Source organism: Filicampus tigris, chromosome 15 (genome assembly GCF_054856515.1).
Source record: "Filicampus tigris isolate MCC_2025a chromosome 15, RoL_Ftig_1.0, whole genome shotgun sequence".
Classification (NCBI taxonomy): Eukaryota; Metazoa; Chordata; class Actinopteri; order Syngnathiformes; family Syngnathidae; genus Filicampus; species Filicampus tigris.
The window spans coordinates 16,916,793-16,939,779 of NC_141231.1; the positions used below are offsets into that span (position 1 = coordinate 16,916,793).

A 22,987-nucleotide genomic window follows, 5' to 3' on the forward strand; every position below is an offset into this window, starting at 1 on the left:
CTGTTGGCATTTACATCAACATATGTGACACCGGCTCCTCGAGGAAGACAGAGGAGAAGCAAAGTCAACTTCAGAGGGTCACGACGAGGACAACAGCAGAGGCGATTGTGATGTGAGAACGCAAGCGATTCAACAATGAAGCAGATCCCAATTTTACTGAAAGACATGTTAGAGCCTAAGTGGGAAGGAAAAACTGTGGCGGAAGACAAAAAAGCAATAAGAGTAACGAGAAACCAACAGTGAATATGAGGTCATTGCCGCATGTCTTGTCTCTTTGGTCGGCGACAATATCATTTGCATAACACAACTGAAAAAGAGAAGCATAACGGTTCAAACTAGCGCGTTTGGTCGCAGATGAAATACAAAATGTGTCTCGAAACATCAAAATCACTTTCAAAGCACGACGACATTCTGCAGACGAAAAAAAGTCCGACCCTCTCCGGCACTCGTACTTTATTGCATGGAGGTCGTCAGATTGAATGACATTTATCGACATATCCGCTTGCCTCGTTTCTTCGCAAAAGATCAACTGAAGGCAAGGAGGGAATTATATGCTTGAAGTGGAGAGAATTCTAAGCATATTCTGTCTACTTATTATCTGCCAAGCAATGTTATGTTGCAGTTATAGTTTACACCTGTGAGGATGCGTGGGTGAAACCTCGAGTTTTACCACAAGCTCTTGAAAATACCAAAACAAATTTGGACTTTTACTCTTTATCCGACAACAACTGTTCTCTAGCTTTCCCATTTTTATTCAAGTCTGCTCTCACAGATGGCCAGCTAGGGGAGGCTAAAACAAGACCGTTCTAATTTATTCTCATGTTTTTGTTTGTTACTACACCACTACTGGTCGACTAGACTTCACAGCACCAGTGTGAAGAAAGTGTTCACACACTGCTGGGAGCCCATGACTTTAATAATGTATTAGAGTTCCATCAAATGAAGAATATTAGCATTTTCAGTTCACTGTGATGAGATGACTTCAGGCTTTTTATTTATTTATGTAATTTTTTTTTTTTTTGTAGACGGCCGGGGTGGGGTGAGAGGGGGGCGGCATCGTTCTTAAATTGACCATTCACATCCAAACACCTACGGCGCAGCATGTTTCTACGTATAGTTAAACCTTGTCAATCTCATCGCCTTTGATCGAAAGTGCGTGAAGAGATTTATTTTTCCTGGGTGGTGAGCTTTTAATCTATTTAATTCTCATCTTTAAACACTAATCAATGCACCCTTTTATATTTTCATTAGGTCGCACCGGAAAGGGGATAAAGCATGACAATAGCGGCTCAGCCATGGCCACATTAACACAGAAAAATCACAGTGCTTCTCCCATAGTGGATTAAAATGCTGGTTGACCTCCAATTTGTTTGGACTGAGAAACAATAGTAATCCTCGGTCGACATGCGAATTTGCACGAGAGGTCTAAAAGGGAACAGCAGAAAGCCGGAACAGTGGTGTGCGGGTGGCTACCACCTGATAGCGTCTCCTCATGCTCTGTTGTGGCTTTCCCCTGTGTGACGTGCGCACTCACAGCCGACAACGAGGCACTCTTAAACATCTAGCTGGCTTAATGCAGTTGCAAATGCAGCGCATAATCACTTATGCGACCAAAGTCACTCAAGTTCTTCTATAATGGAGGACTGGGTTTGCACGTTAGACAATAATCTTCAAATATATTTAGAAACAAATCTCTGAACAATTCACTTTTAATCTTTAGATAAAAAAAATATTTTTTCATCTGTGTCTTGTTCTGTAAATGCTCCTTATTGCTCATTCATTTTGCACGCATACAGTACGTGCCAAGGTTTTGTTAACTGTGCTTTGTTAGTCTTTTTTGGGGATGTAATTGACACCAACAACCAAACCCCACCCCACCTCCCTTACCTATCCTCTCAGCATGCACACATTTATTTTGCCACACTTAACTGACAGTTTCTCCACAGGAGTGTACGGGGGTGTTTTTTCCAGCCCACTGTGATAGTTTATTAGCAATGTCTCCTTTGATGGTTACTTTGCACGCTTGATTATGGCTGAAAGGGAGTGGGCCGGGCCCTGGGGTTCAGGGGAAGTCTGTCTAATGATATTAACAACATCCTTTATATGGTAGTCACTGCTTGCAGGGGTTGCTGGAAGGGGTAAACAGAAGGGATCAGAAGTGAAGGAAGGAGGGTATAAGGTATTTGTCAGAGAAAATCCTTGTAACCCGTGTGTGTGATTTTTAAGATTACCCAAACGGAAGTGGGATATTTCACACAACATTGGTACCTGGAGATCAATAGGTTCTGAGCACATTATAAACACCGGCATATATAACCGTACAATATTCCTTTGTTGAAGAGGCTGTGTAAAACAGGCAACAGTCAAAGAATCAGGCAAATCCTATGTGGAGATTTAGCCAGAAGAAAAATAAAGGAAGGAATCGATTGACTGGAGACTGAGTGAAAATACCAGGACAATTATGAGAGATGGATCACCGCGACAGGAATGACCCCCGGTTCAATTTGGAAAGGTTAGACATTCCTACAATATCTTCAGTGAGCTGTCACCCTGCCACATGTCATTTTTAATAGAAAACTTTGCCGCGCTGTCACAAATTCCCGAGTCACCATGCTAGGGGTCCACCTGGGGATTAGCCATTTATTAATAATACATATGCGTCTGATAACAGAAACCAATAGTTGTAAACAATTTATGTAACTGTAAAATACAATTGCCATTAAAAGGTTTGGTGCTGTGTATTGCCCAACATATTTATGCATACTGTTCTAAGAAGGTGCATTTGGCTGTCAGTTAGCTGGGAAAGACTACAGCTCATCCGTGACCTTAACAAGAACACGTGGTATGGAAAGTAATGGATGTTTTTTTTGTGGTGTGAGCCTGAAATCATACACACTTGACATTATCCTTTGTTGTGCCAAAAGGGCAATGATTGAATACAAGTTGATTTTATTTACAAAGTGTATAACTGGTTTATATTTTCACATTGTGTGATAGTATTGTCTTGGCATTGAGGTTACATTGAGTAAACATGTTGTTCAGCTTTATTTTTTACTTTTATTAATGGATTATCCTGTCAGTGACGTTGGCAAAAATAGGATGGCAAAACGCATGTTTTCGTCTATACAATACCCACTAAGACAGGTAAGCTAACGTCACAGTTTAGCTAGCAATACGAAGACTGGTTTGGGACCAGTAAAAACTGTGTGATTGTGAACTTCTAAGTACAGCTACAGTAAGCAACGTAACAAGGGGTGGGTTAATTTCTCAATATGTGTGAACTAGAACTGTTCAATTTTGCCTAACAAGAAAATCCCGATTAAGTTCTCTCAAACCCGATTTTACGATAACGATTCCGATTTCTTTGTAAAATAAAAAAATAATGAAAAATGAAGTATTTTGAACGTCTTTTATTTAAACTTAATTTTTCTTTCTTTAAACTTAAAAAAGGCCAGTCAATTTAACTTAACACACACAGAAGAATCCATTGGGATTAACAGCATTTTACTTACACAATAGATTTCAAATCTGTTCTTCATTAAGCCGATAATGAAAGAAGAAAGTGCATATACCATCTGAAACGAAATCATCCACATGAGAAAAGGTAGGGAGTCAAGTCTGTAAACAGTCTGTCGGCAAGTCATTTTGCCAACCAGCTGGTGACAAGCCGTTCACTTTTCTCCCTGGTCTTACTTAAACATAAATCAATGATTACTGCAAAATTGTCACTCAATAATACAATGCACTGTCAAGCATGAATACGGATGCATCGTCCGGTTGGACCAGAGGTCCATTGTAGAGGAGAAAAAAGGGACGCCTTTCAGACGTTGAGTAACTTGCTCACGGGTTGTTTTGTACTTGCGGGGCACGCACTACACTATAGATCTATATTTGCCCGATTTATTAACCAAACGCTCACTTGCCCTCACAAATAGCAGAATCGCCGGTAGCCATGGATGTTGTTGTTGTTGTTATCGGACTGCGTGCTCGTGGGAGGAAGCGGAAATTCAGAGGAAACTACGGTGGCTTGGATACACCAAAAATAAAAAAATTGAACGTGCCGATTTGAACGTTTTTAAAATCGTTATATCCAGACAATTCGGTTTCGGTTCAAAATCGCTTAATCGAGCAGCCCTAGTGTGAACTGTTTATGTCGACTTACAGTATGCATTGAGCGCTTTGAGTACCTTGAGGTTAGAAACCGCTAAACAAATGAAAGCCCATTCATAAGTTATAAGTCACATTGCCTAAGCAAGATTGGTACGACTTGCTTGACCCAAGTAATGACTTGACTGGACTTGCTTGAAATTTGGTGGCGACTACACTTGACTAGATTTTTTCTTTTCCACAGTAAATTGGGACTTGAGAGACGTGAGACTTGCATGTATGTGACCTACTCCCACGTCTGGAAAATTGTCAAGAGAACACAATCAGTTGAGACACTCATCGGGTAGCCCTTTGACCTGCATACTCTACTCGTATGTACAACATGAATGTGGCCCAACAATAGATCAAGATGTGGTTTAGTACATCGCAACATCATACATCATGGCTCAAGAATTGAAACGGAATTCGAAAAAAGAGAACAGTTTTGACAATTTAGCATTGATGAGCTCATAAGTACAGTTGATTGCTCCAATAGTAGTCTTTTGGCAGTGCGGCAGTGGTATTAAAATCCCCTTTTATCTGTGTCTGCTGAGACCCATAGTTGATGGCAGTGTGTTGAATACTAAAGAGGACCAATGTTCCAGTGCTCCGAGTGAACGTTGTCACCTTGAGTAAGCCTCAGTCAACACGCAAAAAATCTCAAGGCTTGTGTTTTTTTCCCCAATTTAACTTGACAAGGTGCCAAAAACTGCGAACCGATACGTGTGTTTGGACTGGATTTGTGTGTGTGTGTGTGTGTGTGTGTGTGTGTTGGTACTGTATGTGTGCATCTGTGCGTGCTGAGAGAACCAGACAGCGCAATATACAGTACATGTGAGAATTTTGTTCCTATACTCTTTAACAGTTTTTTTTTTTTGTTTGTTTGTTTTTTGTAACTCAAACAGAACAAATATATTTCGCACTGGGTAATGATAGAAACTTTGTGTTGAGTAATATTCCTACTGCGATAAGATCTATAAGTTTGCGAACTCCGGCAAAACCGAAGTTGGATAGCGCATGCCACTGCCACTGTTGTACAAACCTATAAATTGATGCCTTGCAGAAAAAAAAACAGAACCCAAAAAAAAAAAAAAAAACGTGTCCCAAACACAAGCAGACTGCAGCATCTGCTCTTCTGACTAGGGATATGTATTTTAATTCTTTTATATCCCTTCTCACTTCATGGATATTGCCCCAATGCCTCTTGCCACATTATGTCCATTGTCATTTAATTCGTTATTCTGTGCAGCCTTTTTATTGGATATCTTGTTTTGTTTTTCTTTATGAGGCTTTGTTATGTGTGGTTATAATCTCAGTGGCGGCTAGTGGGATTTTTGTAAAGGGAGGCACTATAAATATACTGGTAATATGTGTATGTATGTGTATATATATATATATATATACAGTATATATAAGATGAGAGGGGAGTGATGAGCAGTTACGTATGGTGGGAGGGAGAAAGACGAAAGACACCCTGTGCCGCGTTATTTTTGTTCATAGTTATCATAGCGTCGACAGAATGTAATGTCAGCGCATGCCTACGTTCAAGGTGACTCAGTTCTGTGGGAGGGTGGCTCTATTGATATGGATATTGGATATTCTTTAGTCTCAATTGTATCTTATTCTATTTTATTTTTCACATTTTAAAACATGTTCATTCAAGAAAGTCATTGCAAAAGATTGTTATCAATTCAGCCATTTTCTATCGCGCTTTTTTTTCCCATATCCCATGCTGATTTTGGGCAAGCGGGGGGTGCACCCTGGAGTGGTAGCCAGTCAATCACAGGACACATACAGTATACAAGCAGTATGTCATGTGACCTGAAATGGCTTAGCTTATCTTAGTGTGGGAGAACATGTAAGATGACTGCTCTTTTCGTCCACCCAAGTCTTCATTATATTTGTAGAGGCCACATTTAAAATCCAATCGACCCATCAGCTCAGCGCCCAGAGGCGGCAGTCATACTAGCCTTCTGCCATTTCTCCCTCCAGATGTAACATTTACGGCTCCATCTGTCCTCTGATTGCTCGGTGACTCTCTGCAGTGGTGCGCAACCGGCAGGTCTCAACCCCCATTTTCATGATACTTTATTTGTTTGTCAAATAAATGTCATTGTCAGTCATGACAGCCGTGCAGTGCTGCATGGACAAAAAACACAGTTTACTAACGGTTCTTTTGTTAGAGTAACACGAGTACTTGTGATTGAGAGGGAAAAGAAATTATGGTATGCTAGTATGTGCACGCATGTGATCAGCGGATTAGATTTCATTGTGAAGGCATGTTGAACAGTCAGTCAATTTCCTGCCGCACATTCAGCTTTCCCACCCCATGACAAATTCCTCGATTCCCTCACAACGCATTCCTAATATATTATTGGTCATGGACATTTTATGGTCCCACATATTGCTTCTCTTCGAGCAAATATTGAATTGCTTCCACAGTTGTGTGTGCAAGGGTGGGAAAGAAAGATGATAGGAAGCTAATCGTGTCAGAGATCCCTGCTTTGCCTCCTGTTTGGCAAAGTTTTGTTGAAGGACTTTTCGGGTTTGCACACCATGCACTAGATTGCGGCCAGTTTGTGTGGTGACATTGCTGGTGGCTTTCAGATTTTTTTTATCACTGTGGGAAGTTCAAGTTTAAATGCTAGTGGTGGATGAGGAAAATCTTTCAACTACTGGGTGGTTTAGTGCAATCAATCCATGAATTGGCAGATGAAAACCAGCATTGTCAAGCATTACTTAAGGAATTTTGAGACAATATCCACTATAGATGGGTGAAAAATACACAAAAAAATAAAAAAAAGGAATCACTTCCACCAACTCAATAGCCTCCTTAATGATCAACAAAGGATTTATGATGTTCACCCCCAAATCCACGCACAGTTACTTTTTTTCATTCTTGTTTAACTGTTGTTGGTTGTTTTTGCATCTAACTTTATATATTTTGACCTTGCCTTGGTTTTTCTGTTCGTGCTACATGATCCGTGTCATGGTGAGGCCATTGCGTAGGCATTTTCATTTGTGAATGTGTATGGAACTACTGGAAGCTCAAACAGACGAAATGTTTAAACAAAAGTACATATGGGACCAATTAAAGGAAAGCATAATTCTCCATTACTACAGGCAATTTGTTTTAATTGTAGACTTAAACATAATATAGCCTCAAATTTCCGTCTTTCATGCGGCCCATATGAAATTTGAGAGTGTCTGTTAACTAGCTCAGTTATGTTCCAACAATCAGAAAAGGTAATTCTTAATGCGACAAATACACATGTCATCTGTCTGTATGGATTTGACTCAGGTAAGGTAAAAACAATGTGACTTTTCCATCAGGGATTTTCTGTACTAAAGTTACAAGCTGTTCTATGAGGACAAGTAGGCTACATCACTGGAGACACCGGGACTATGGTTCAAAGCATATCAATCTGGGAAGTTATGGATTACATCACGAGGCTGTTTACATATTAAAAATGATATATCTCACAAATATAGAGCAGTATTTACGATTTATAAAATGCGGCTACAAAGAGATTAGTATATATAAGACAAAGGCAAATAAATCAGCCACTGATAGAAGTACTTCATCAAGTATTCAAACATCAATTTAAAAAGTGATTCTTGGTTGTTAAAAAAAAAAAAAAGGCGGCATGTTCTTGCGTTACCGTCAATGTAATATATTCTCTCGGGGATGATCTCTAATAGAGGTGGCCTTGGTTTGCACTCCATCCTGATTGGCTGTAGGGCTGTTAATTAAAATAATCCTAAATTTTCAGTTCAGCAGAAGCATTAACACCAAAGCAAAAGCACACTTCACTGACTTGTCTAAGAACACTGCTGAGTCAGAGTTCATGAGTGGCTTAATTTAATTTATAATTGGCTGTGAGTAAAACTTATGGTGGGTACTTTAATTGACAAAGCATACGTTCTAAATATTAGGATGATGAGTGACCACCACACCCTTCCTGCCTCCCTATTTCTGCCCATCCTCACAGTTTAAGTGCGCCATGAGCTGATTAATCATCCCAACTCATTGGTAAATTATTTCAGTTATGACTTGGGAGTTTTTAAATCTGTACTGCAAGAAAGTTTGTGGCTCAAAGTATAGCCTCTAGTATGAAAAATAATAAAGGTATCCTTCTGTAAAATCTATTATGGAAGTTGGTGCATGTCAGTGATTATTAAGCATAATGTAGAACACAAATAACCTCAGTCAGACAGAATTATGAATATTAATGGAACAGTAACTCATATTCCCCACTGCATCTAAGGGCTGTGCACGACTTCCAGTTATTTTTAATACAAAAAGTCTTTATGTTAAAAATACAGGACTCTCATGGGATTGGGCACTCCCACTCGAATTACAATTCGCACAATACTGTACACATATTGGTTTAAAAACCCACCATCTTGCTGCAGCATGGATTCTACTGAAGCTAGAGCCAAATATTTTTGTGGACCTCTAAGAATGACTTTTATATCATGAATATTCTAAAGGTATAATACATCCATTTGCTAATTTAGTTGAAAAAGACTGCCATTGAATGCAAAATCCAATAGTTGCTTGCCTTTTGTTTAAATGAGCTCGGATTGTGACATGTCTTTATTGGAGCTTCCTCTAGCCTCCTGAAATATGTAAAGTTAGCTTTAAATAGATTTTCAAGGACATAATTGAGTGTGCTGCGTTTCATTGTGATAATGCTCAACTCCTTGCTCGCCCCCTAATCTCATGAGGCAAAAAAAACAAGGCCTACATGTGAGACACGGGGAACATTTAATTATTTACATTAGCAGTGGGCGCATGGGCTGGCAGCAATCATGGCCAATCAAATCAGCCCCCCACCATATTTTAAGCAGCCGACCATGGGGTGCTGACAGCTTTATTATGGTGGGTCTTCTTTGAAAAAAAAAAAAAAAGGATCTAGTGGACAGGGAGTTGCAGATATCTTTTTTTTTTTTTTTTTTTTTTTTTTCAATATCATCCATTTGTGGTTATTTGACTACGTTATCATCATGTTATCATAAATAGTGTATTCATGAATGTTTTCACCCCATCTGAACAAATATTCACAAAAGGTGCCTTGTGCTAAGACAATAAAGGTTATGGCTAAGAAAGCTGCAATAGTCAGGAGCTAGCTAGCAAGCAAGCACTAGCACTTGTTCATTTGACTTCAATGCTATCCATGCCATATGCGCTTGATGTTCTTTGCGATTGTTCCTCACACTGATTACCAATCAATGGCAAACCTTTGGTTCAGTGTTGCATTACAAACAGTGCATGGCATTAAAAATATTCAGTGATGCTTTACATGGCTACAGATCTGAGTTTGCTGACTTCAGGTAACTTGTAATCCGGTGTATGTTCTTGTTCTCCTCTACATGATTAGGCTGCTCCTTCGTCCCGAAAATGTGTCACCAAAAAGCCCAATGGAAAGTTTTTGTGCCATTTTTGAGACAAATTCGATGACCTTTCAGATTTTTCAATGTTGAGGCACCATATACTGTAAAGGGGGGGCAAATGAAGAAGAAGAAAATAGAATGCACAGACAATGACTTTGTAGCAACACCAGAGAGAGAGAGAGAGAGAGAGATAGTGAGATGACAGGCCGCCAGATGGTCTAATAACGGCAGGAAATATTACAGCTGGCAGCCACTCACCAACATTAATGACACTGGTCATGTAAGGGCCCCGAGAAGAGGCGCGGTGTGCCACTTCATTTTCCTGGGGGTGTATGCTCTATGTGGAGCACATTTGGCTGTACTAGCAAGGTCAAGAAGCCCCCCCTAATTATCACAGTATTACCAAAAGGCAACCTTTTTTTTTTTTTTTAAACCTTTCACTGTTCAATCTGAGAAATGTTTTGAGTTTTCAGTCTGAAAGATGATCTTACAATCATATCACGCTTGGACAAAGCCGCATTAAAGAAACAAATTTCGCAGACGAAATGTGATATTTCATCCCAATGCTCCCATGGTGACTGTTTAGTAATCTCACAGTCTTTGGTTCAGTCCTGCAATCCCTTCTGTCTTATCGCTCTCAGAGGTCTCTATGAAATATTCTGACCAAGCTCCTACAGGGAGCACATAATTAGAAACCACTGAACCATGACTCTGACACGGGGGCTTTTCTCCTATCTGTTTGGACAAGCCATGCTGAAAGGGGGGTGGGGTCAGCTGTAAAACATCTTTATGGTCAGGATGCTACACCAACCTGAAATGTCCTTGATTACATTTAGACAGATATGAGGAGAAGGAGTGGGAGAGGTAAAAGTGAGTGGATGAGGCAAGATGGATGTATTGATAAATGGGGCTATGGGGAGAGGAGAAACTGAACCCGGAAAAGAAGAGTTTTGACATTGAGATCGTTTTCAATGACCAGTCCTAAAATTGTCATCTCCAGTGCATTCATTGTTTGGCTTCACCTGACACACAACAATTTCCAAAGCTCATAAAGATGTTCTGCTTTGAAGAAGGACAACAAACCAATGGAGATTATATCAGCAAATTTAGTATTATTTTATTTATTTAAAACCTCTGTGGGGAGAAGCTGAAAAGTAGGTCAAAAGTTAAAATCCATTTGCGGACCAATGTATGGAAATTGGACGCTAGAACGCTTCTTGATAGCTGCTGAGGTGCCGTTGAGCAAGACGGCAAACCCACCCGAAAATAAGAGGTGTAAAAATAGACGTGCGGGAAAAAGGTCAATCAGTCTAGACGTGACTTGAAGTTCAAAATATATTGGTGGTCATGAATGACACGCTCAACATATCACAGGTACTAGCTATGTATTTAAATTAGGGTCCATGTATAAGTGTTGGGTTTTGTGCCCCACTCTGGTCACAAAGTGTCACAGTTATTTTGTCCTTCTATGTGCCTTCTTCTCACTTCCGGGATCATGGTGTGACTTTGTTGACTTTGGCCCTGTATAGCTTCATTATGTTGCCGTGGTGTAACTAGCTTGTTATTGTGCTGACGGCCTGTATTAGCGAAGGACAGCGAAGCCTTTGGGACAGTTTCATTACCGCATGCCCTTGGTGTTTTGTGGAGGTTCACATATGATGCCACAAAAACACACACACACACACACACACACACACATCGTAGTCTTATACACAATCATATATTCTCATATACTTGGCATATATTCCCCATACTCTTTTTTTATGATGCCCCCTTTCAGATAAATGAATGTCCAGCAGCCAAGGCTGTTAATTATCATTTATGGTTTTAGATGGCCATTGAATCGTTAGATTGCCTCTCATTGCCTTCACGTCAAGAAACCAGGGAATAAAAATCCAATCTATGTCCCAGACACACGGCCAAAGTAATGAAGGTGGATTATGACGGCCATTGGTTTTATATTATAAATGTTACAGTGATCATCTTCTGTGGGAGTCTGTACTGTACTTATTTGATTCCGTGGATATATATATATATATATATATATATATATATATATATATATATATATATATATATATATATATATATATATATATATATATATATATATATATATATATATATATATATATATTATTCCGTGTGGTTGAATGTTTCTTTACTCTATTCAACCAACCTGTTAGGCCTCTCAGGAATCCTTCCCAACCACTAACCTCTTGCAACCTCTACTGACAGCAAATTGGCTCTGGTCTGACTTGACCGCAGCTTCAAATGATCTGGTGCAGGATACCTCTTATACCTCTTTTTTCACCATCATGACCTGATCCTCTAATAAGACCCCCTTTCCAGTGGGCTTCACAAAGCCCTAATCCTGCAGGTCAAGCATTGTCACAGCCCCCGTCACTATACTTACGGTAGCTTTAACAGCCCTTTCGCTGGAAAGGTTCCAGTTTCTAAAATGAGGAAGCGATACCTCATGCATGAAGAATAAAGTTTGTACAAACTCTTAGGGCTGAATTTATTAAGATCTCCCAAAAAATGGGCGCACAAATGAGTGCTAACTATAAGAGATTGTGTGCAGTGTTGACGGATGTGTTGCACATGATTAACAAAGATTCCGGTCTTTTGCAGGGATCCCAAATAGCGGGCTATAATGTGCATTTTCATTCCCTCAAACAGATTGCATGCGCTGTTGGCAACAAGTGTTCAAGTGGTATTTAAAAGACGATTTGGTGCTTTAAGTTGCTCTGAGTGGTTTGTCTATGGAACATTTGGGAGAGCACTGCAGTGAAGTTTGAAGAGATGAAGAAGTGTTAGTGGAAGAGAAACAAAACATATTACTGTTGCAGAAAAGAAATTGATTGCTGAGATAATTTTGCAGAAGCCAACAATGGCATGAAAGTCATTTTTAATTCTCACATTGAACCTGGTATGTCACTATATTTGCATATACTCCAACTGTATGCATAAATATCCCGCTATAGCTTCCACGTGTGCTTGTGTGACTACTCAGGTCTGCGAGTTTTTGCAAGTGCAGACATAAAGGGAATCAGGCCCTCAATTAAATTGATCGCCCAAACTTCAAATAATCAAAGCCATGCTGATCATTTACCCTTATCACATGTGCCCATTGCAGACATGATTACAATCCATAAACAGACCACCGAGCACAGAACCGATATCTGACTCAGTGGTCCCGAACACCTGTCTGCCAATCTTCTTAGCGTGTTCCATGGCCAAAGGATGCTCTGGGTTTGCTTCATGTTTATTCATATCTCTGATTGTGTGTGCACAGCGTGTGTGTGTGTGAACAGTCTGACGGTCATAGATAAGGTGGCGGGTATCTTATCAGGCTGAGCCAACCTGTCCCAAGCCCTAACAAGCCTCAGGTGCCTTTGCGCGTTGGCATTTTCCCATCGCATCCCTTTATTTTCATGTCAATTTCACGCCATTTTTTGTAACTGTCTGTCTCAGCTGTAGCCGCGAGCTCTCAAATGACTCCTTCCTCCTCCTCAGAGGTATTCAAGACTCTTTTGGTCCATTTCTCCTCCTCTGTTTCTGGCTCAATCCCAACTTTTCACTACGTTGGACCCTCTTGATCTTTGCAGACATCGATCCAAATGACCCTGTGATCTGACCCTCCCATTTTAGTGAAACTTTTACCACAATCAATAACCTTCTTTTCACCCTCTCTCCCCTTTTAGCTCTTTACAGCTTTATCTTTACATCTCCCACAGACATCACCGAGTGTTCTAATTGCTTGTAAAATAACATTTGTGGATGAAACCCACTCAGGTGGATGAGAAGACAGACTGAACCAAAAATTGTTTGTTGAGCTGATGGTGAAGACAAAAGGATAACTAGTTTAACCACTGGTTAAAACTAGACATTTTTTAAGGGCACCATTTGGAATAAACAAGAACATATTAATTAATCAATGTAGAACCATGCACCTTTATATGGCTAATTTTATTTCCTCTGAGTTTCTATATCAGCTGTTTATCTCTTACGGCTCTATTCCTCTTAATTGAATCCCCTTGCTAGTAATAGCACTGTCTTAAACAAAACTGAATCGGAAACAGAGCAGAAGAAAAGAATTGGGGCACTCTTGGCTGGCTTTCAGATTGCTTTTTGTGCAGTGTTCTGTACTTTAGTCGCTCCTACAGTTCATTGGTTTATTGTATCAGCACCTCCTTTATTCCTCCAAATGTCCTCATGATTGACTACTCCACCCCCTATTCTGAAACTAAACGGCATTGTTTCAAGTAAACAATTACGTTATCATGATTTGCTTTTGCGTGGCATCAATTTGAATGGAGCATGCTGAAAAAACACCAAGATGAAGTGTTTTTTTTCTAATTGAAACAAATATATATTTAATTGTAGTGCTTGTTTTTAGTCGTACATCTATGTAAACATTGATACGAGTGAAGCAAGAAGCTGTCATTTGAATTTCATTTGAATTTGCACCTCGCCGAGTTGTCTGATGTCGCATTAGTGGATCCATGATCAAAAGATGGGGATGGCTGGCTTCGAGCCAAGAACGGCTCATTTCCAATTTTGTGACCACAAATTGAACAATGCTTTCTAGTTCTGGTTTCTAATGAAGCTTTGGTCTTAGCAAAGATTCAACAAAATACCACAATCAAGTCCAGCTCCAACTCGTGCTCGAAAAGCCGCATTTTAATAAGAGTGTAGAACATGACACTTGAGCACATTTATTTATTTTGAAAAAACTCAATTTTGGACAGCAGAGCCTCCATCCTGTTTCACAAAGGTGATTTGTTGAGTTTTGTACCACGCCTACATTTGAACCCTCATCTCACCTGAAGCACTTTCTGTATGTCAACTTAATTAAGAATTCATTGCTTGATCCCCAAATAACTCTGCCTTTCAACCAGTACCCCACGCATGCTGCAATTGTGCGAATGTTATGAATATTACGAAACAAAAAAGATTAGTAGGGATTTTGGCATCTTGTGTAAATGTATGCTGAGAGTGTAATTAGCACTGCTCTGCTTGAATCCCCTCTTTACTTTGCTTCTATATATTTAGCTTTCATCTTATTTAGAAAAAAAAAAAATTGGCTTGCATTTCTCTGCATAATAATACATGTTCTGAATAATTTTAGGCCAGCCAACTAATTCTGTCTACATACAATGCTTGAGGGATTTGGTTTTGCTGATTTGTTTGTTTGTTTTATGTTGGCATGTTATTTTTCTGTGCTCTTTGCTGGTGTAACCTCTTTACTTCCTGTCATTGGAGGACTGAATAATTGCTGAGCTGTAAAAATTTAGAGTCTAAAGGAAGTAAACGAGCTGAATATGAATCTGTCCGTGCATGGAAAGACACCCATGTTAAACAGAAATGTATTAGATAAAGCCTGCGTTTTGTAAATGATGTGAAAGAAATCTACGCGGCTGGAGTATGAACGTTCACCTGCACAGCCCCGACCTATACGTCATCAAAAGCTTCACGTGGGCGGGGGAGGGAGCTCATTAGACTAGCGTGAATCTGCCAAGGTGTTTTGGGTAGTCTTTACATTTTACGTTAATTTATTCCCGCTTGAAACATGAAGCATAAAGTGGACATTTGTGGTGATCATAGCAATCCAGCCACACAGAGGGTTCATTTATTACATGCGGCGATGACGTGACGTCAACTTTAGTAGACGTCTCCATGAAATACGGGAGATTGAAGAGCGTTGCCTCATAGCCACAAAATATATCTACCTCCTCCCGCCTCGCTACTCTGGCGATATAAGCTGATAAAATGAGCCCTTACACGCAAGACCGTATTTATTTTCATAAACACTCTACCACGTGATGTCGTTTTTTTTCACAGATGTGTTGCATTCACATTTGTCGCATTTGTTTTTGTTAAGTAAACAAATACATACAAAGATGGGATTTAACAAAATATATGAATTGGGCATCATGCCCTGCAGCGTGACGTAGTCTTTGGGAAACTGAATAGAAATATCCTGTTCAAGTAATACATTCAGATAAATATAATCAAACATTTTTCTTTCTTTCTTCATCTGGTTAATTTGTAGCTATTCATTATACTATTATGATTCACTGTGAACATCATTCAAAAAAATAAATAACGCCGTCCATTACCGGTAAAATGAAATGCACACTAATGACAAAAATAAAACCAACATCTTGTTGCAAAGTTTGCTAACTGAGAGGTCATGATTACCTCAGCCTATAGACATCTTCGGAACAAAGAGCATTTGGTCCGCAGACCTCAGTGAGCTGACGGAATTTATGGTAACTGGTGGAATGTATGGGTGAATTTCACTCATCCATCCATCCATCCAGCCATCCATCCTCTACCGCTAATCCTTTTCAGGGTCATGGGTGAGCTGGGGCTATCCCAGTTGACCCCATATAGACAGACACGTATTTTCAACTCATATTCAGAAGCAATTTCGAATCTTTCATGAGGCTGATGTCCAAGTTTTGGGAACATGTGAAAAAGCTGGCGTAATGGAGGGAAATCCTAGCAAGCTCAGAGAGAACATGCATATTCCACACAGAAAGGCCCGTGTTTGGGACTTTTGACTTTTGAACAGATCGACAGCATGTGAAGTTTTATTCAATTGAACCCCCCTCTTAAATCTCAAATGCCCATTTTCAGGGCTCAGCCCATCTTATCTTTTTGTAGCTGCTCTAGTTAAACCTTAGCATTTTACTGTAATGGAGTTATTTCACATTTTATATTCGGCACCAGACTGCTTCATCAAAGTTTGTGACGTGGCTGCAGCAACAGCCGTTTTACAACACGGATGATTTAGCTTGATGTGTGTTGCATGCTAAGTTACCATGAAGTGAGGCTAGTGCACATGTGCATGTGTGTGTGTGCGCCCTTGTGGTTGAGTGTGGCAGCAGACAGTGTGAAAAGCGTGTAATAGGCTCACCTGTCCCTGGCTGTAGACTGATGGGCAGGTGGAGAGAATGGAAGCCAGATGGAAAGAAGGAGGGAAAAAAATGAATGCAGAAAGGAGACCCCACTAATGCTTCGTATTTGCATTTTGGTTTCGACTTGTCTGCATATGGCTCTTGTGTATATAGGAACTGATAGAAATGAATAGACTGCTGGAAACATTGCTTTATAGTCATCAAATATTGACAGTAAGTTGGATTATGTTGAACGGGAAGGAATTTAGCCCAAAAGTCAATATTTTTTCAAGCAAAATTAATTACATTTTTTATGACCCCTTGAGGGGTTTTATGGTTTTTCTGTCAAAACTCAAAATTATCCCAGCTTTGGTATATTTTGGAATGCTTTATTTAATAGAAAGATGACGGCTTGTTGAGGGAAATGGCAAATAACGATTTTATTAATGTAAGCATTTTGCAAGGCTAAATTCCCATTTTCCTGATTTTCAAATCCTTGAGACAAAGTTGTTATAATGTAATTAACTGTGGTTTCTATTCAACAGGGTGAAGAAGAGGATTGTGCCGACGTTCATCTTCTCCAAGGTGATTTTTTTTCGTGAATATGCTCAAAGATACTGTGTCGTTATATGACTAAGTCTGCATAATTTTCTGAAATTCTACAGATCCATTGATAGTTTTGTTGCATTGGTGTTAGTAATTTTAAAAAAGGCAATTAAAATATCATGATTGATAAAAAAAAAAAGCATGACTTCACATATGTTGTATAATGATGCAATTATGAGCAACTTGAAAGAGATTGATGAGAGATTTGAAAGAAAGATGCTTTTAACTGTAAAATATTTACCGTAAAATCCTGTGAACACACACCCGTGTATAATACGCCCTCCTTAAAAAGCATTTTTTTTCTCTGTATGTGTGTATATATGTATGTGTGCTTTGCTGGTTATCCTTAATCATCCGAGTGAATAATATGAATGAAAAAAGATTCAAAGCATACCGATAAAGTGTAATGGAAAGGAAGATGGAAGATGGAAAACAGGCAGGACACCAGCCCTCGAGGAACATGATTGAACACTCCTGGTCTAAACAATGAGAAAAAAAATGCCATTTCTTATTAATTTAGACCTCTATATAATACCCCCTGTTGATTTGGGATTATTTTTAAAGTGTTTTATTCACAGATTTTACAGCACTAAGTAATCTAATGGAATTTTCATAATTGTTGACTTCATTGCTCGTAACTCATATTGAACTGGGATTGGAAACAGCTCTGTGTGATGCAAACATCGCAAAATATTGACGTATACGAGCACAGAGATTGTCATTTGGTGATGACAGCTCAGTTCAGAGTTTGATTTGCGCAGGTGAAAAAAAAAAATGCATCATTTGATTCAAGGGCAGGTCCTGTCGAGAGTTGGTCGAAATCTCCACCGGCCTGTCTGTGTGGTGGTCTCTGCCTCTGTGTCAGCCGCCTGTCTGTGGCCGTATTTTGTGCCCGTGGTGACGTGTGTGTCAGCGGTGGGAGGCTTGATGTGTTGAAAAGGATTCAGTGAAGGTGGCTAGAGTTCCTCTGTCCAGAAAACATGCACATACACACACACCTGTCCACTAAATACCCCGACAGAGTGGATGCACATGTAGCAATATATCCAGATTACACAGAGGCCAATGCCATACCTTCATAATGACAGCTCAAGACTATAAGGTTACATACAGGGAAGTCTGGGACCGCCGCAATGCTTTGAACATTAATGCTCCGTGTTTATTCACTTAAAGGATAGCTTTAACAGATGTCACTAAATTTTACAAGAATAATCGTTTTTTCATTCATATTTTGTATGAACGTGACTGTTTGCATAACGAATCACAGTATCAAATTGTGCCTTATGCAACTACTGAGGGAAGATAGATTGGAAGTTTCAATAGCTTGCTGAAGTAGGCTGAGCTTAATTGGATTTTGCAAAGAGTAAAAGTCAGCTGCTAAAAACATGGCACTTTCAGTCCTGTTGTGCTAAAGCCTAGTTCAAAAAGATAACCTTTGACCTTTACAAAAATTACATTGGGCTCGTGTTCTACCAAATTTGTGACGGTAAATTGGTATTATGCTAATGGTCACCATTGGTGAAACGGGACATGACTGACTTGTAGATGACAATGGCTCCATAAAAAGAGAGAAACCAAACATTACTGAACGGTGACTCATGTTTCAGAGAAGATGAGAATCACAGTTCAATTGGAGAGTATACACAACTGAAATAGTAAAAGTGTTTGTTTGGTCCCCCCAAAAAATAATTTGTCTGACACCCTAGTTTAAGGAAAAGGTCAGTAGGGTCGATCTGCAGCCTTACTTTTTTTTTGTCTGAAAAATGTAGCCACTGAGGGTCTCCCGTGACATTTTAGACTAATAGTGAAGTCCAGCCACATACGGATTTACTAAGATTAAATATTTATACATTCATTATTACAAAATAGTTGTAGTCTTCTTGTTTAGTCTAACTTGTCCTTAAACTTTTAGTCTAAAAGTTTGGGGCAGTGCTGTAGCTTTGGTTTATGGCCAGTGGTGACAGTGGTAAGTGAACAATAAATATGCAGCTGCACAGTGATACACAGAAACTATTTTTTGTTACTTTTTTACACATTGTATTAGCCATCTATTTTGTATTTGTGTGTGTGTGCGTGTATACGTATATATATACATATATATATATATATATATATATATATATATATATATATATATATATATATATATATATATATATACATATATATATATATACATACATGTATAATTTGTCGCTGTCATGTGAAAAACAGTTATCTCCATTTTTTTTCATTTCCTTATTTTTACATGAATCATGTTTCCGTGTTACAGTCATCGCATAAAAGTGAAAATTAAAACAAGTTTCTAAAATTTGAGATAAGTGTTTTTCACAGGACAGCGACTATATATATATATATATATATATATATATATATATATATATATATATATATATGTAATATTTTGGAATTTGCAATGATGAACTTGATGTCCAGGAAACGAAATCCTGGCATTTATTGTGAGAGACATTCCACTTGTTGGGTGGTAGAGGATAATCTGACAACTCAAAGGGCATTTTCACAACTAATCCCCATTTTGCCTTCAAAGAGCGAACTAAATACATCGGAAAAACGAGAAGCTCCTATTCTTATTCATCTCTTTCTGTGCGCCATTGCGGCTCTTATTGGCATTCAGGTCAGCAAAGTGCTTTGTAGATGACTCAACATGTCAACTGTACAAGTGTGCACAACTCTTGCCTGTGAGTGTCTGCGTGTGTGTGTGAGGTCGCTAGTAATGTGAGTATGTGCTTTGATCCCTCCGTGTCGCCATGTCACCCTAATTGTCGTTACACAGTCAGTCTGTGTCTAGTTCTCAGCACACAAACATATGCGTGAATTTGGACAGGGGTTTGTACAGATCATATCATATATATATATATATATATATATATATATATATATATATATATATATTAGGGGTGCATCCCGCCACAAAAGACAACTCGATACAGTTTTCGGTACGTTATGTGTGAAACGATTCAAGGCCAGTCCGATTTGAAAGTTGAGCGAGTCGATTCAATTCGACTCAGTGAAATTACAATTCGATATGGTACTGGCTACTGGATCGGATATCCATTGACAACATAGTGATTTCAACTTTTTTTTCAAGCAAGGGCTTGCAATGTTACAGAGTCAGTATTAGTATCACTGACGGCAACCTCTGACCTGAGCACTGTTGACATGGTGTGATAAGACAAGGCATATCATTCCAGAGGCGCGACATCCCGAGGATGCAGACAGGGATGAGCTCTCTCTCTCTCTCTCTCTCTCTCTCTCTCTCTCTCTCTCTCTCTCTCTCTCTCTGTGTTGACAGTGCACATGTATCCCGTTCACACTGACAAGGCCAAATTAAGATCCACACCAATTGCCATCGCCCCAACTGAGAATTGCTGACTAGGGACTCATAAACCTTTGAAGTATATGAACCCAGCTGCATGGTTACTTTTATGATATGGTGGTGGTGGCTAAATGCCCGTGAGGTTGATTCAGAATCCAACCAAAGTTTGGGGAACAAAATCACCTGTACAATTTGGAGTCTAAAGGTGTTCTTTTTTAATTATACAACTAAGAAGAAGACCAAATTACTTTTTTGTCCCTCTTGGGGAAATTTCTTTTACACCGCTAATTGTTTTGATTTGTTGATAATGTACACATGCGGTTTATTGGCCAAGCTGCCATTAAAAATGAGAGAAAAAATGAGTCCAGCCATTTATACTCAAATTTGAGCTGCCTCACTGGGCTCGTCTTACAAGTGGGAAATTGATCAAGAGTAAACTTTAACCGCTAAAACAATATTTTTCTATTCAGGAATATAAATGAATAACCGCAAACAGTGGTTAAGTACTGTAAATATGCTGGTGACAGTTTGACCATGGAATGCACGTCTTCTATGGGAGAAAATATTGAACAGATCTGAACAAATAGGATGTTGACCATGGTCCACCTGAGAGTTTCCATTTTATTTTTGTACCACTCTTGGTCTCATGCTAGAAAGTGCTGAAAAACAAGAGGGCTGAGGGTACTGAATTCATACTATTGGCTGACAAGGCAAGGGTTAGAATTAAAGGTAACAATATTGACTTGCCATGTTGACAAGGGAGGAGTGAGCACGGAGCGACCATGCCAGGCCCTGTGTTGCTGACAAGACGCTGGATGCTGTGACAAGCTGTTTGCTATTCCACACCCACGACAGCATGGCTGGGGTCACATTGACAAATCCAGTCTGGGGAAACCTAAGCCTATCTTTCCAACAAACATTGGTAGTGCTTGAATGTGTGTATCCATTGATGGGGATTAGCAAGGTTATGTGAGGTTGCCTCGCTGGGCTGGCCCTGGTTGCTGTGGTTGGGATGTGTGTGCGTTTAATGTCAGCGATTGTGTGCATGTGTGTTTGCAAGGCTGACAGGGGTAAAGCCGAGATTGCAATGACAAAGGAGAGGAATTTAAATGAGAGAAAAAAGAGGATCGGGGTACGTTTGCTCGGAGGATGGAAGAGGCTTTGGCACCATTGTTATTCTTCGTCTTTGTCATTCTGCCTACCCTTATCTCTCTATTACAAATCTAACGTTGACTCTTGGCTCCAACTTTACTCACCAAATGTCTGTTTCCCTTGAATTTATCTCATTAATCTCATTGTGTCTATTGTTTAAAAGAAAAAATACAATTAATTATAATCTGGATCACTAATGTATTTTTAGAAATTCTAATGCAAACTCCTGTACTTGAAGATTGTAAACCTGAACCTTATATACGTAATGCTGGTATGTTAACGCAATGATTCCCTAACAGTGTGCCGTGGCACATTAGTGTGTCATGACATGAAAATACATGAATAACCTATGTATCCACTTTTTGTGGCATTTTTGTTTCGTGATTTTTTTGCTTATTTCAAATATGTTCTTTTTTGGGAAACAGTACAATAATGTGCATATATCAACATAGTTTCGTAATTTGGGCTCTATTTTAGTGAACAGCGTAAATCCTGAAAGGCAGAGGCAGGTTAGACCCGGTTTTGGTAATTTCTTAATATTCACAGTATGTTACAGAGGTGTGTCAACCAAGACTGTTTCATAATAATTACAGCTAACCAGCCAAAGGAACGGGGCAGATCTCAGCCACCCCTGTGGCCCTGCCTCCAAAGAGCCTTCTGCAATCTCAAACCCCAGATTTAGGAGAATCCGCCTAAGAGTCCCAGGACAGTTTACTCATTGAAAAGAATGTCATTGGATGAGTACATTTTCTCCCCGGTGACTGACATTATTCTGAGACGAGGTCAAGAGCCTCCCACCCACTATGCACCGTGCGTAGTGCACCACTTCCAACCTCCAGAGCTGCTGGACGGTAGACTATAATTTCCTCGAAGCTGTCTGGAAGTCATTCTCCATGGCTTCGCCAAATTCTTCCCACGATTTTTTGAGTATCGAAGCTGCATCCTGCTTGGCCTGCGGTGACCTACGAGGTTCCACAAGCCAAAAGGTTCTGATAAGGCTCCTTCTTTACCTCGATGGCATCTCTCACCACAAATATCCAACAATTGGTTTGGGGATTACCATCGCGACGTGCCCCCGACAACTACAACCACAGCTCCGGTCGGCCATCTCAGCAATGGAAGGACGGAACATTGCCCACTGTGACTCAATTTCCTATGAGTGGTCAAAGTTATACCGGAAGTGGGAGCTGAAACGTCTTCTGACAGGGAACTCTGCCAGATGTTCCAAGTAAACCCTCACAATACATTTGGGACTACCAAGATGTGTGTCAACATGAACCTCTCTATCTCACCACACCAGCTCAGTCTCCTTTCTTAGCAGTGGGAGCACACAACCCCCTCCACCATAGTACGGTGACGGAATCAAGGCAGACGTGTCTTTGTGTATATTCATGTTAATCAATTCATTAAGAGTGTTGTCTTAATGTTTTTCTTTCATTTC

The 22,987-nt window shown here is 39.6% G+C and overlaps 1 protein-coding gene across 7 annotated transcripts in view; it reads left to right on the forward strand.

Moving 5' to 3' along the window:
* cntfr (ciliary neurotrophic factor receptor) overlaps positions 1 to 22,987 on the forward strand; it is a 282,361-nt gene that overhangs the window by 123,345 nt on the left and 136,029 nt on the right. For 6 of the 7 annotated variants that reach the window (XM_086054349.1, XM_086054347.1, XM_086054348.1 and 3 more), the window contains one exon: positions 16,997 to 17,036. The gene's annotated coding sequence lies outside the window, so the exon portion shown is untranslated. Of the gene's footprint in view, positions 1 to 16,667; positions 16,686 to 16,996; positions 17,037 to 22,987 lie in introns of those variants that run through there. The other variant, XM_086054351.1, reaches the window with a different exon arrangement.